We start from the raw sequence: 13,029 nt of genomic DNA, 5'->3' as shown, positions 1-13,029 counted from the left end.
GCGTAAAGATTTTCTATGTTGGGTATGAAGTGGAACTTTATCTCTTGAAATCTGCCTTTCTTATGCTGAATATCTCTGATGATCACACCGATGTTTGATTTGTCTATCTCTGTGTTCTGGCATTTTTTAATTACTGTCTTTGAGTCTCCCACAATTTCCAGTTTATTTAGACCCATGAATAACCCTAACTTGACTGCTTGTAATCCTGCATGCGCTTTTGCTAAAAATGGATTTGCAATTTTGGAGTAAATGATCGTTTTTGATGCAAGAATCCGTCCTTTCTCATCTTTTACAAACAATCCTGATGCTGATCTGAAAGTCTGTTGATCAAAGGCCGCGTCAAAGTAGATTGTGACTCTCGATCTTCTTCTTTCCTGTACAGCATTTCCAGTAGACTGAACGGTAAGTCTCTTCTCTTTAATCCCATTTAACTCAGAAATATAGCTATAAGTCTGTTTCGCAATGCCCTTCCCAGATACATTTACTTTATCATATATTAATCGATTTCTATTGAACCAAACAAGCCAAAGGCCGCAGCAAAAAAGACGAATCTGTTCAGTCGTTCCTTGACTAAAGATCCAGGCAAGCCATTCCCATATATTCTGATGATTACTATTAAGTATCCATGAGAGCTTTAACTGATTTCAGACCTCTCTTATCGTAGGGCACTGCTAAAAAATATGATAACTATCTTCCTCATTTTGTCGGCATCGCGGGCAAAGGGCGTTAGCTACTGCTTTCTTCTGCTTGAGATTGACTAGTGAAGGAATGAAATTCCAAGATAGTCTCCATACTGTTAAGGTAATTTTTGAAGAGATGTGTAGCTTCCACAATTTTCTGTAAAAGTTTTTAGTCTCGATTTGTAAATTAATAGTACTAGGATCTTCGCTAGTCCCTTGTAATAGTTTATAGGCACTCCTTACCGAAAATTCCCCTGACATCTCCCCCTCCAAACTTGGAAGTCCTCGTATGCTAGCTCTGCGAGTGGAATCTGCAATATTTTCCTCACAATTTTTGGTTGAAAGGTAGTCATTACAACATCTATTTTCCAGCTTCTATTGCTAGTTTCAATTAGATCTGATACTAACTTGACATTTGCTTGATTTCCATGATGCTGCAAACGATCTGTTTCGTTTCCTGTAATCCACAAATCCCCCAATACTGAAATTTTATCACCTGTTCCAACCTTCCAGCATAAGCCTTTCTTCAAGAGACCTCGTGCTGTCCAAACACTTCTCCAGGTAAGCGAAGGTAAAACCCCTAACCGAGTTTTATAAAAGTCTGAATTAGGATGATATTTTACTTTTAAAACACGCGCTAATAATGAATGTGGAAAATTAACAAGATGCCAACCTTGTTTTGCTAACAACGCAATGTTAAATTTTGCATGATCACGAAAACCAAGTCCACCTTCTTTTAGCGAACATAATTCTTTTTAAACGTACCAATGAATGCCTTTTCTATTTCGGCCTCTTTGTCACCAGAATTTAGCTATAATTCCCTCTAGCTCAGTACACAAGGATTTAGGAAGTAAAAAATAAGACATAGTGTAAGTTGGGATAGATTGTAGAATGGCTTTAATGAAGACTTCTTTCCACCTTGTGAAAGATGTCTAATGCTCCCGTTATCGATCCTTTGTTTAAATCTATCTTTTAAAGCTTGGAAAGATGATCTTTTCTTCCTCCCCACCAAATTCGGAAGCCCTAAATATCATTTTGGATTTGTTGATCTTCGTACTCCTAGGATGTTTGAGACTGATGTTTTAACCCATTCTTGTGTATTTGAACTAAAGAACACCGTTGATTTTTTATAATTTACACACTATCCTGAGCATATTTTATATTCCTTTAGAATCGATTTGAGAGATTGCGCCCCTTCTTCTGTAGCTTCTGTAAACAAAATACAATCGTCCGCAAATAATAAATGAGAAATAGATGGCCCATTTCGACTTGCCTTCACTCCTTTAAGAATTTTCCTTTTAATCGCTATCCTTAACAGACTTGAAAGACCCTCCCCACAGAATAGAAATAAAAACGGACTTAAGGGATCTCCTTGTCGTAATCCTCGAGTGGGACAAAATATCTCCCCTATTTCTCTATTAATGACAACAGAATAAGAGGTTGTGGACACACACTTCATTAGAGACTTGACCCATCTTTCTTCAAATCCTATTTTCTTCATAATATCTGCCACAAAATTCCATTCAACTCTGTCATATGCCTTACTCATATCCAACTTAATTGCCATTAGGCCATTCCTTCCAAACTTCTTTTTCTTTAGAGTATGCAGTATTTCGTATGAAAGCAATACATTGTCAAAAATCAGCCTCTCTGGGACAAAAGCACTCTGGGCTAAATCAATACAGTTTCCAATCACTCCCTGAAGCCGATTGGCAATCACCTTAGCTGTCAATTTATATAGTACGTTGCATAGACTTATAGGTTTAAATTGAGTAATACTGGTAGGATTAGAAGTTTTTGGTATAAGCACAATGTTTGTTTTATTGAACAAGCCTAAGTTCATATCTCCGTTCAATTTTTGAAGGCAATATTCTGAAACATCCTCTCCAATAATTGGCCAACACTTTTGATAAAATAAGGCTGGAAATCCATCCTCTCCTAGTGCTTTTGTGGGACCTAATTTTGATACAGCTTCCTAGATCTCCTCCTTTGTATACCTTGATGTTAGTCTTTGATTGTTTTCTTCAGAAACACAACAATCAATGCCAGACAGAATTTGATCTAAATTTCTTCTTGTATCTGACGAGAATAACTTCTGAAAAAATGCTCTCGCAAGTGCCCCTATCTCTTTATCTTCTTTTGTTATCATGCCATCTTCACATTACATTTTTTGAATCAGATTCCTCCTTTTCCTCTGAGTTGCTTGTTTATGAAAAATGCTGTATTTTTGTCCTCAAGTTTCAACCAATTAATTCGAGCCCTCTGTTCCTAGTAACATTCATCCTTCTCAATTTCAAAATTCAACTAGATTTTAGTATCTATTATTTTTGCCAGAGTTTCATCGTTTCTATCAGCTTCTAATAAAGTAGACAATTTAGAGGACAACTCTTCATTTTTAAACTTTCTTCTTCTTACAATCTGCTTTGCCCACCCTTTTAGACTTTTCCCTATATTTTGCAGTTTGTGTAAAAGATCCCTAGTAGAGTTTCCCCAAATGCTTCGAACCTCGTCAAAAACGTTTCTTCTAAAATCCACCAAGCTTAAAACTTAAAGCTCTTAACAATCTGTCTTTTTTTATCCCTCTCTGTAGTAATAAGTAAAGGACAATAATCTGAAAAGGAATGAGTAAGATGTAGAATTGACGACTCAGGAAACAAAGACATCCATTCTTCAGTTGCTTCACCTCGATCTAATCTCTCCTGAATATTCGTTTTTGGCAAGTTACCCCTCTCCCAAGTAAACCTATCTTTCTACAAAAATTCCCCGGTGGAATAGTCATTCCTTCACGCACCGCTTTCGCGCTCTAGCCTCGCGTACGTAGCCTTTTGGCGCGCTATGTGCTGCTATGCGTATGCTTGCTCGCTTAGGCGCGCTATTTACCCTAGCAGGGATCCCTCTTTATACTGCTTGCCATTCGTTCCATCTTCCTGTGTATCCTACATCAATCTACATTCTTCTAACACTTGTCGAAAAGCTTCCATCCTTCTCTCATCTCTAGGTAATCCACCTTTCTTTTCAAACCCATATAGAATCTCATTAAAGTCTCCACAAACCAGCCAAGGGCAATCACTATTATTCCTTAAACATTTCAAGAGGTGCCAAGATGCAGCCCTATGTTGTGAATAAGAACCATAGAACCTTGTCAATCTCCATTTTTTCCCATCATCTGTATTTTCAATTAACACATCAATATGTCGAACTGAATAACTTTGAAGCGTTATATCAGTCGTCTCACGCCATGCTAAACATAATCTTCCTTTAGAACCAATTGTAGCCACTTCCACTCCATACTGATAACCACAACTACGTTGAACTTTCTCCATCTGACTACTATTTAACTCTCTCCATAAAGAAGACCACTTGGGGATTTGGTAACCTCAGCATAGACCGAAGTCTTTTAACTGCCCATAGATTCCCCAATCCACGAACATTCCAACTTAATATTTTCATTGCATTTGGTTGGCATGTCTTTTGGCAGCCGCCGATGTTAAGTTGTTGATTTTAGATTTCCTCCTACTTTTGTTTACCATCATGTTATTCTCTTTAGTCTCACCTCTAGCCCTTTTTTTTTCGTCTTCCCCCAGTAAGACGTTATCTTCTAAATCATGGTCCATATCGTTTTGAAATTGACCAGATATGATTCTTCCCCCCTATCTGTGCAAATGGCATTCATCCTTCTAAACTAAATCCCAGTATATGATCTATCTTCTTTATGCTTTCTTCTTCTTTATTGATTCCCCCCTTTGTAAATACTCGGCTTTGTCCTCCACCATACCCCCTATGAACACTTTCCCTTCCTCTCGTAGCCAAACACTACTCATTGCTTGGGCTCTCTTAGATCGGGCATGTATAGTTAGGTCCCAACCCATCTCAGCAACTTCCTCCCTTAACATCATCTTTGCTTCACAAAATGAATCACTATGCCCTAATTTACCATAATAAAAATAGAACAAAGACAGTCTTTCATATTTAAATCTGACATAAGAGCATTTACCACACATCATGGTCTGATTCTTTCTTTTAAGAGGCTTTCGAACATCAATTTTAACATTCATAAAATTCCTATTTTCCTTGCCTAGATTTGAACAGTCATATTCCATAAAATTTCCTATGAAATTTCCTAATTGTACAGCCAAATTTTCAAACTAAAAGCCTATGGGGACGTCATAAATTTGTACCCAAAAAGGATTAGCAATTAAAGGAACTGTTAATGAATCCTCCCCCCATTGCAACTGATGCAAAATTAATAAATGATTATTAAAAGACCATGGAGATCCCTTTAAGACCCTTTCTGGATCCATGATGTGATAAAATTGGAATAAATACCCTTTTTCCCTAGATCACGAATCTGAATCCCCCGAACGGGATGCCAAATATTAGCCATAGTGTTCTTCATTGCTGGAAAGTGTATGATACTGGCTGTTAAAAAGCACCCTACCAAACAAAGATCCTCCTCTACCCTTCTCAAGCCTGGATCTACTTGTAATTGCAAAACTGTTTCTTCCTCTTCATCAAGGGATAATCCAGCAAACTCCGTTTCCATTGATATGAATAAACCAACTATACCTTACTGCCTTTTACTAGTAACTTCAAGAAAACGGCACCAATTAACACTACCAACCTACGAGAATGAAAACGTAATAACAAAGAAAACCTAAAAAAACGTGCCAAGAGGGCAGACAAAAGCGTGTTAGGGTAGTAGACTATTCATGATTTACAAAGCGATTTAGCTTTTAATATTAATATTTTAGAAAGTAATTAGTTAAAAATAATATTTAAAGTATCATATAAATTTTAAATACTCACAATAATATTACTTATAAAATATCAAATAAATGTTAATATTACATTAAGCATATAAATAATTTTAAAACTCCTAATATATTATATAAAAATTATTAAATGTTATTCATATTATTTTTATATTATAAACTATTCTTACTACATTTTTACAAAGTATGATTTTGTTACAAACTAAAAGAAAAATGACAAGAAATTTAGAAAAAATAATGGAGAAGGTAATTTTTTTTTAACTTGACAAAAGATAATAATAAAAATTACAAAATATAATATAAATGAATTAATAGTAGTAAATGGGAAATGATAAATGATAAATGAATACGAATCTTGAGTAAATGAATGTTTTTATCTTCCAAGAAATACACGTTAAAGAGACTTTGGGTCTAATTTTGTGACTTATGGACGAACATCACTTAAACTCAATAGAAAACAAAAAATTCGAAGGAAAGAGGATATAGTGAGGAATGTCACTGTTTAAGTACAAAATATGACATATGATTAATAAGATAAGAGGATGATAAGATGGAATCATCCCAAAAACATTTAGGAACACTCAATTGAAAGAGAAGGGCTTTGGCTACTTTAAGAAAGTGTTTGTTTTTCTTTCAACTACACCATTTTGGGAAGGAGTATCAACACAAGATGATTGGTGAATAATACCATTCTAAGTCATAAATAAGTTGAAAGTATTGGAAAATATCCCTTTGCATTATCATTTTGCAAAATACTAACACTAACATTAAATTGAGTTTTTATTTTAGCATTAAAGGTACAAAAATAGGGAATAACTCAGAATGGTTTTTCATTAAATATAACCAAGTCATGCATAAATAATCGTCCACAAAATATAACAAAATAATAAAACTAGACTTTAAAGTGATAGGACTTAGACCCGAAACATCAAAACAGACTAATTCAAAAGGAAACAAGAACTCTTTCATTAGTCCTATGAACAAAGGGTAAATAGTGATCTTTAGCAAATTGAAATGATTCACAATCTAATGATAACAAGCTTTGAGAATGAGGACACAACTTCTTCTAGGATGATAATGAAGGATGACCCAACTAGTAATATACCTCAAAGGGAGACTCCATACTAGAACAAGTAATAGATCTCAACACTTGAGTATTAAGGAAATAAAGACCTCCAAGCTCACGACTTCTACCAATAATGTACTTCATTGTAATATCCTAAAATAGACGATGATCAAGAAAGAATGAGACACAATAGTTGAGAGCATATGTAAGCTTACTAATAAATAATAAGTTAAAAGAAAAACTAGGCACACATAATGATAACTCTTGAAAAAAGTTATATTTCATGCCTTTAGATCTAGCTAATTGCATATACTTAAGTAAATTTAGTTTCATTTTAGGACATTCCATTCGTAATTTTCATTGCATTACATTAAAAAGATTAGACTATGCTTAAAAGTTATTATATGTTACTTTTAATTTCATCTAGTAGGGTTGTGTTTGGTGGTTTGGTAGGTCTAAGTTGAGGAACAAGAAATAAAGGAGTGAAGGTTTGTCGAGGGCAAAAGGTTCGATAGTTTGTCAACATGGATGTCGTGGCAATTCCAAGAAGATCGAGTCAACACTCAACGCGTACCAGTTTTAGCCCAATTGTACTTGTACCAGAAAAATTTGCCTAAAAAAAGGAGAAAATAATCCTGGGATGTTAGGTTTTATCCTAGAAAAAGAATTTAAAAAGAGGAGAAGATAATCTTGGATTGTCGAAAAAAGAATTTAAAAAGAAGAGAAGATAAACATGGGTTGTTGGATTTACCTTAGGGAAAAAGCTTATAAAAAGCAAAAGGAGGAATCCTAAAAAGACGAACAAAAATGAAGAGATCCTTAAGCAAAAATAGAGGGTAGCGGCTGAGTAGAGATGGAAAAAGAAAGATGAAAGTAGCCCTTCTAAGCCATAGCAGGATACTATATTGCTAGAGTGTGAACTAGACATACCAAAGCTGTCTTCTCGAAGTCTTCTATATTTCTTACTTTGTTCCTCCGTGAATTGAATGATGAAAATAGTGTTGGATGTTATTTTGGTTTTGAATTTTATGTGCCAACCCATGAGCTAAATCTCATAAGGTTAAGATTACATGGTGAAACTTTTATTTTCTTTAACGGTTGAAGCATATATCAAAATCAATTTACAGTTTCATTCAATTGTTTTTATTTCTAAATTGTATGCGTGCAATTCCTAGACATAGATGACTATTCAGCATGCCTATAAACTAAAATCTAGTTCTGAAAAGGTTAGAGTAGTTGGACCGAATTGAATGATATGAGCAAGTACTTGACAGATACTTGTAGTAGACTCTAGACATAAAGCAACATTCATATAAAAAGAAACAGTGCAAGCTACCATATTAATGGCCTATAGACACAGGTAAGGTAACTTGAGGTTTTTGCTCTCGAAAGAAGCAGACCACTTTAGAACTCTTCTAAGCAATAGATTGATTACGATTTTGCCGAGGCATTTTTGACAGTAAGAGTAGATTCTAAGTAATTCTGACCTTCCATATCAATATCGTATATGCTTTATCCTTTGCCGTAGTATCTTTGCCACCACATCCTTTGTTGTTTATTTGTTCAGTTACATATTATTCATATAATCATTTTCGTAATTGCCATTGCATTTCCAAGTATTCATTAATTTCACATATTGTATACATCATTATTCCTTTTAATTGCCACCGCATACGTACTATAGCTTTACCATAGCATTAATATAATTTTCTTATAATAATTTGACCACTTTTTTACCTCAATCTTATCCCCGAGGGAATGATACTTACTCATCACGTTATTACTTGATTTGACGTATATACTTGTACAAATCGCATATCATTTCACACGCGACACGTTTTTGGCGTTGTTGCCGGGGATTGAGAATTTGGTAAAATTTGGTTTTGTTATTTTACTTAATTCTAATAGTTTTATCTAACTTAGTTTAATTTAATTTATACAAGATTGCCATCAGTGCATGAGAAGAGGCATTCTTGCTAGAAAAGAGTATCCTTTTGACCCAAAGATCGAGAGAACTTTACGAAAAAAGTGAAATGAACTGTGAAAATGGCTAGGAACGGGAATGATTCAAGTCTCCATGATAATCTGAATGGTCAAGATGCTAATCCTCCTGTTTATAGGGTGATAGATGAACGAGACAGACTAATTTGAAAGCATGTTGTTCCAATTTTAGATGAACTAAATCCAGGGATAGTCAAACCACAGTTACAATCTCAGTAGTTTGAGCTAAAATCAATAATGTTTCAGATGTTGCAAACAATAGGACAGTTTAGTAGATTACCTACTGAAGATTTGGGACTGCATTTACGACTTTTTCTAGAGGTTTGTGACTTGTTTAGACAATAGGGTGTTCTTGAAGATGCTCTGCGACTTAAACTATTTCCATATTCTTTAAGAGATCGTGCAAGAGCATGACTGAATGCTTTACCGTTGGGAATAGTGGCATCATGGAATGATTTTTTCCAAAGATTCTTATTAAGGTATAATCCTTCGAATATGAATTCCAAACTTAGAAATGACATCACATCTTTTTGGCAATTGGATGATGAAGTGTTATATGAAGCTTGAGAGCGACTTAAAGACTTAATTCAGAAATGCTCCATGCATGGATTTCAACAATGGACTCAGATAGAGATATTCTATAATGGGCTGAATGCGCATATGAGGATGGTAGTTAACACTTTTACCAATGGTACTCTATTGGATAAATCTTATAATGAAGCATATGAGATTTTGGAAAAGATTGTGAATAATGATTATCAGTATCCTACCACTCGAGTTGGGACTGGTAGAAGAGCGGTTGGCACCATGGAACTTGATACAATCACTTCATTGACTACTCAGGTATCATCTTTAATTAATATAGTCAAAACAATGAAGAGACCAACTACAGTCTAGGAGATGAAATCAGTCGAACAATTGTGTATTTATTGTGGTGAAGACCATGTGTTTGATAAATGCCCATCAAATCTAGCATCTGTATACTACATGGGTAGTTTTAACTAGGATAATAACCTCTATTCTAACACTTACAATCTAGAGTGAAAGCAACATCTGAAATTTAGTTGGAATAATCAAAGTGTGGGGAATCAACACAATGTTGCAAGACAAAATATCCACAATGCACTACTCGATTATAATCATCCTATGTCAAGGCAAAATGCTTAACAAGGTTAAGTATCATCTTCTAATTCTATTGAATCTTTGTTGAAGGAGTATATGGCCAAAAATGATGTGATTCAGATTCAGGCTGCGTCTCTCTGAGCTCTTGAAAATCAAGTAAGAAAAAAAACGAACACTCTAAATGCAAGGCCACAAGGAGCATTACCAAGTGGTATTGAAAATTTGAGAACCTAAGGGAAGGAGTAGTGGAAGGCCATCACTCTTAGAAGTGGGACTCAGTTGGATAAAGTTGTTTAAGATGCCACGGCAGAGAAAGACAAATTCAGCTGCAATTAGGAAAAGATCTCAAAACTTACTAAACGACAAACAACACCTGAAAGGGGTACACAGAGAAATGTTGTGGCAAAATTAGATCATGTTGCCAATGAAAATGGCACAACAAAACAATATCAACAACCTGAAGGATGACCACCTTTACCTTTTCCTTAGCGATTTCATAATTCTAAGCAGAATGTTCAGTTCAAAAGATTTTTAGAGGTCTTGAAGCAACTCTATATCAACATACCGCTAGTAGAAGCTTTGGAGCAAATACCCAATTACATGAAATTTTTTGAAAGACATATTGTCAAAGAAGCCAAGATTGGGGGACTTTAAGACTATTACTCTCACTGAATGGTGCATAGCAATATTGACGAACAAGTTGCCTCCAAAGTTGAAGGACCAATGGAGTTTCACTATCCCATATTTCATTGGAAATCATTATGTTGGTAAGGCATTATGTGATTTAGTAGCAAGTATAAATCTAATGCCTCTATCTATTTTCAAGAAGTTAAGAATTGAGAAGGCAAGACCCACAATAGTCATGTTGCAGCTTGCTGATTGGTCTTATACACATCTAAACAGTAAAATTGAAGACATGCTGGTAAGAGTAGATAAATTTATATTTCCTACTGATTTCCTTATTTTAGAAATTGAAGCTGATCAAAATGTGTCAAGTATTCTTGGAAGACCTTTTCTTGCTACAGGAAGAACTCTAATTGACGTGCAGAAAGGTGAACTAACCATGAGGGTAAATGATCAACAGGTTACTTTTAATATTTTTGATGTTTTGGAAAATGTTTTTGATACTTTGAAATGTGCAGATGAAAATGAAGAATGTCATGCCACTGGATTGATAGAAACAACAGTAGAAGAGTTAACGAGATTTTGCCACAACAATTCTGATAGTAATGAAGATTCATTTGAGCAGAGACCCTTGTGCACTTTGCTGGAGCAAAATAGACCTTTCAATTTTGATGAAAAATGCTTGGTAACTCATGTATATCTGCATGGAGCTATTGATGTCGAGGACATGAAAACGAGGGACACATTTGAAGTTAACGGACGACGCTTGAAGTACTACTGGGGTACTCATGTAGAGCGAGACAAACAATCCATTGATCTTCGAGATGTTTAACTTAAACATCTTGAAAATTCTTTTTATTTTTATTTCATTTTCTCGATTCAAATTTCTTAGTTATTTCATTTCCTCTGTTTAATAAACTTGTAACAGCCCGTTTTCAGTGAAATCGAAATGGTGGTTTCAGAACAATAAATCTGATGAGTAAATTATTATTTTATTTTTATTTTAATGTCTATGAGATTAAATTAAGGTCATATTAAAATTATATTAGGAAATCTTTATGTTTGCATGGTTAATTAAACAAAAAGGATTAAATCGTAAAAAGGGTAAAAGTTGAGTTCTATTAACTAAAAGGGCTAAAAGATTATGGAAATGAAACCAAGTGGACTTAAATGGTAATTAGAGCATTTGTATGGTTAGTGGATGTTTATTGTAACAGCTCGGTTTTAGCTAAATCGGAATAATAGTTTCGAGATCATAAATCTGAGGTCAAAAAATTATTTTAATATTATTTTTGGTGTTTATAGCATATGATTATATATGTGTGATAGTTTCATGAAATAATTTTAGCATTTGAATGCTTAATTTGAGAAAATGACTAAATCGCGTAAAATGCAAAAGTTGCATTCTACTTGTTTAAAGTGCTTAATTGCTATGGTTTTTTAAATGAAAGGTCCTTGTGATGTTATTAAACCATTGATAGTGGAGATGGACATAAATGGCCTTGAATTATGTGATTATTAATGTTTTAACTAAAGGATAAAATGGTAATTAGTGAATTAAGTTATATTAAATCAAATAAAACAATTTTATGCTTAATTGTCATCTTCCTCAACTAAAATAAGAAAGAAAATAAGAGTTTTGGAAGCTTTGAAGGTTCAGCCATTGTTGTTCTTGATTAAGGTATGTTTTGAGCTCGGTTTTTGATGATTTCTATGTTTCTGTGATCCTTGCTTCGTGCTCTAGCTAGCCCATGTCTTAATTTTGAAAATGTTGATGATTTCATGAAGTTTCATTGATGATACCTTAATTTTTTTGAATGTTGATGATGGAAAATGAAAAATTGTTGATAGATTTTCATGTTTTGTAAAGTGATTTTGATGAAAATGCTTAAATAGGATTAAATTGTGAAATTTATAAATCGAGGGGTTGAAATGTGAAATAAATGTGAAATATGGGCTGCTAGGGACACTATGGTAATTCAGCTAAGCATGGGTCTTATTGAATTTTGTGAATTTTGTGTATTTGTGAAATAGGGACTAAATTGAATAAATGTGAAACTTTAGGGGCTAAAGTACAAAAATGTCCAAATAGGTATTTTTGGATGAAATTGAATGAATAGGTGTTAAATGAGCTAAATTTGAATTGATACAGATCAAGAAAGAAAGAAATTGGATTTAGATTGAGGGAGATCGAAAGTTGTCGAGTAGTCGATCCGATCCGTTCATCGTATATACGAGGTAAGTTCATATGCAAATAAATGTCTTTAAATTGTTTATATGTTTAATTATCACTAAATTGCTATGAATGTTGAACGAGCAAATACGAGCAAGAATCGATGAAGTTACAATTTCCGAAAGTCCCTTACAAACCTTAGGAATAGTATAGGATACAAATGTCATGTCATTAGGTTATCAAGATGTGATTATATGAAAGACCATGTCTGAGACATTGGCATTGTTTTGTGATTATGTGTAAGACCATGTCTGGGCATTGGCATCGTTATATGATTTCATGTAAGACCCTGTCTGGGACAATGGCATCGATATGTGATAACATGTAAGACCATATCTGCGATATGGCATTGTACGAGCTTTATGTGATTTCCAAGTATCCTTAACAATTCCGAATGGTTCAACGTGCAAAGTCAAGTCAAGAAAGAATGTGTGAATGAGTTAAGCGACTCAGGTACGTACGAGATTCATACTAGTATTGAAATGAGAAGTATTTGATGAATCCAATTATGATATTGAATATGTGTACAAT

At 34.2% G+C, this 13,029-nt stretch overlaps 1 long non-coding RNA gene and 1 other non-coding gene across 3 annotated transcripts; one reads left to right on the top strand and one right to left on the bottom strand.

The window, feature by feature from the left end:
* Nucleotides 1-667: 667 nt before the first annotated feature.
* On the top strand, nucleotides 668-7,542 carry LOC107888816 (uncharacterized). Of its 2 annotated transcripts, none has more exons than XR_005925866.1 (3): nucleotides 668-1,025; nucleotides 1,194-1,241; nucleotides 6,972-7,542. It is a non-coding gene; the product is annotated as an uncharacterized lncRNA (long non-coding RNA). The 2 variants fall into 2 exon arrangements; XR_001681497.2 differs by having other exon boundaries at nucleotides 1,194-1,251.
* Nucleotides 7,543-9,023: 1,481 nt separating this feature from the next.
* Nucleotides 9,024-9,130, bottom strand: LOC121207569 (small nucleolar RNA R71). Its single transcript, XR_005902650.1, has one exon. It is a non-coding gene; the product is annotated as a small nucleolar RNA R71 (small nucleolar RNA).
* Between the last annotated feature and the right edge of the window lie 3,899 nt (nucleotides 9,131-13,029).

The sequence above is a fragment of the Gossypium hirsutum genome, chromosome A01 (assembly GCF_007990345.1).
Source record: "Gossypium hirsutum isolate 1008001.06 chromosome A01, Gossypium_hirsutum_v2.1, whole genome shotgun sequence".
NCBI classification, from domain to species: Eukaryota; Viridiplantae; Streptophyta; class Magnoliopsida; order Malvales; family Malvaceae; genus Gossypium; species Gossypium hirsutum.
The sequence above is the reverse complement of the archived record's forward strand: the minus strand, read 5'-3'. Positions and strand labels throughout refer to the sequence as shown.